At 27.4% G+C, this 2,727-nt stretch overlaps 1 pseudogene; it reads left to right on the top strand.

The window, feature by feature from the left end:
- The first annotated feature begins 545 nt into the window (after positions 1-545).
- LOC132695952 (cytochrome c oxidase subunit 1-like) lies at positions 546-2,381 on the top strand (annotated as a pseudogene).
- The last annotated feature ends 346 nt before the right edge of the window (positions 2,382-2,727 follow it).

The raw sequence follows: 2,727 nt of genomic DNA, 5'->3' as shown, positions 1-2,727 counted from the left end.
TGCATCTTAAAATCCTATTCCTATAGACTATATAGTTTAATAAAGAAATATATTTATATTTATAAATGAATTTACAATTCATCGCCTAAAATTTCAGCCACTTTATTAAATTTACCGAATAAATGACTTTACTCTACTAATCACAAAGATATTGGTACACTATATTTTATTTTAGGGCTTTGATCTGGATTAGTGGGCACTTCTCTAAGTTTTATCATTCGAATTGAACTAAGAAATCCTCAATCATTAATTGGTGATGATCAAATTTTTAATGTAATAGTTACAGCCCATGCATTTATTATAATTTTTTTTATAGTTATACCTATCATAATTGGAGGATTTTGGCAATTGATTAGTTCCTCTAATACTCGGTGCTCCTGATATAGCTTTTCCCCGTATAAATAATATAAGTTTTTGACTTTTACCGCCATCTTTAACTTTTCTATTAATTAGAAGAATTATTGAAAAAGGCGCTGGAACAGGATGAACCGTTTATCCTCCACTAGCATCTAATATTGCTCATAGAGGAAGTTCAGTTGACTTAGCAATTTTTTAGCTTACATTTAGCGGGAATCTCTTCAATTATAGGGGCAACAAATTTTATTTCCACAATTATTAATATACGGCCTCATAATATACCCATAGATCAAATTTCACTTTTTTCTTGAGCTGTCGGTATTACTGCTCTATTACTTCTTCTTTCTCTTCCCGTACTTGCGGGAGCTATTACTATATTATTAACTGATCGAAATATTAATACCTCATTCTTCGATCCAGCCGGAGGGGGGGACCCTATTTTATATCAACATTTATTTTGATTTTTTGGACACCCCGAAGTTTATATTTTAATTCTTCCAGGATTTGGAATAATTTCTCATATTGTCTCTCAAGAAAGAAATAAAAAAGAAACTTTTGGAACTTTAGGTATAATTTATGCAATATTAGCTATTGGTCTTTTAGGATTTTTAGTTTGGGCTCATCATATATTTACTATCGGAATAGATGTTGATACTCGGGCCTACTTTACTTCTGCCACTATAATTATTGCTATTCCAACCGGTATTAAAATTTTTAGATGATTAGCTACACTTTATGGAACTAAATTAAATTTTGAACCAACTACACTTTGATCATTAGGTTTCATTTTTTTATTTACTATTGGCGGATTAACTGGAGTAGTCCTAGCTAACTCATCTATTGATATTATTCTTCATGATACATACTATGTTGTTGCCCACTTTCATTATGTTTTATCAATAGGGGCAGTATTTGCAATTATTGCAGGATTTATTCACTGATACCCGTTATTTACTGGGTTAACTCTCAATAATAAACTTTTAAAAAGACATTTTATTGTAACATTTATTGGAGTAAATTTAACTTTCTTCCTCAACATTTTCTAGGATTTAAGAGGAATACCTCGCCGTTATTCCGATTATCCAGATTCTTTTACTAAATGAAATATCATTTCTTCAATCGGTAGATTAATCTCTACACTAAGATTAATATTCTTTATTTATATTATTTGAGAAAGTTTAATTCTTAGCCGACAAACATTAACTACTTTAAATTTTTCCTCTTCAATTGAATGATTAAGATCACTACCACTCGCTGAACATAGATTTAATGAAATCCCTTTAATTACTAAATTCTAAAATGGCAGAATAGTGCATAAGATTTAAGCTCTTAATATAAAGTTTATCTTTTTTTAGAATTGTCTACTTGAAAAACATTAACATTACAGGACAGTACTTCACCCTTAATAGAACAATTAATTTTTTTCCATGATCATAGATTAATAATTTTAATTATCATTACAATTTTAATTAGTCAAATTATATTATCTTACTTATTAAATAAATTTAACCATCGATTTACAAAACCAAACTATAGAACTAATTTGAACTATTATACCCATTATAATTTTAATTATAATTGCTTTGCCATCTCTGCGATTATTATATATTATAGATGAACTAAATAAACCTGCCCTTTCTATTAAAATTATCGGACATCAATGATACTGAACATATGAATATTCAGATTTACAAAATTTCAATTATGACTCTTATATAATTCCACAAAATAACTTCAACTTTCGATTATTAGATGTTGATAATCGAATAGTAATTCCTTTTAACACTTACATTCGCCTATTAATTACTTCAGAAGATGTCATCCATTCATGAGCTTTACCTTCAGCTGGGCTAAAAATTGATGCAACTCCTGGACGTCTTAATCAAGCAAATATATTTATTAATCGAACCGGAATTTTCTTTGGTCAATGCTCCGAAATTTGCGGTTCCAATCATAGGTTTATACCTATTGTAGTAGAAAGAATCTCTTCTAATTTTTTTCTTAAATGATTAAAAAATAATTAACATTAGATGGCTGAAATTTTAAGCATTGATCTCTTAAATCAATTTATAGTAAACTAAAAAATTACTTCTAATGAAAAACTTAGTTTTATTATAAAACATTAACTTGTCAAGTTAAAAATATCTGCGCCCCGTTAGTTTTTAATACCACAAATAGCTCCTTTAAGTTGATCATTTTTATATATTTACACAATTAGAATTTTTATTATTATTATTATTTTAACTTATTATATTTATTTGCCTAAAATTAATAATAAAATTTATTTTAAAATTTAAATTTACCTAAAAACTTACTGAAAATGATAATAAATTTATTTTCTTCATTTGATCCTTCTACAAATTTATTTAA

This window comes from Cylas formicarius, unplaced genomic scaffold (assembly GCF_029955315.1).
Source record: "Cylas formicarius isolate icCylForm1 unplaced genomic scaffold, icCylForm1.1 PGA_scaffold_172__1_contigs__length_11973, whole genome shotgun sequence".
Taxonomy (NCBI): domain Eukaryota; kingdom Metazoa; phylum Arthropoda; class Insecta; order Coleoptera; family Brentidae; genus Cylas; species Cylas formicarius.
Note: the sequence above shows the minus strand (reverse complement) of the source record. Positions and strands in the feature narration are given on the sequence as shown.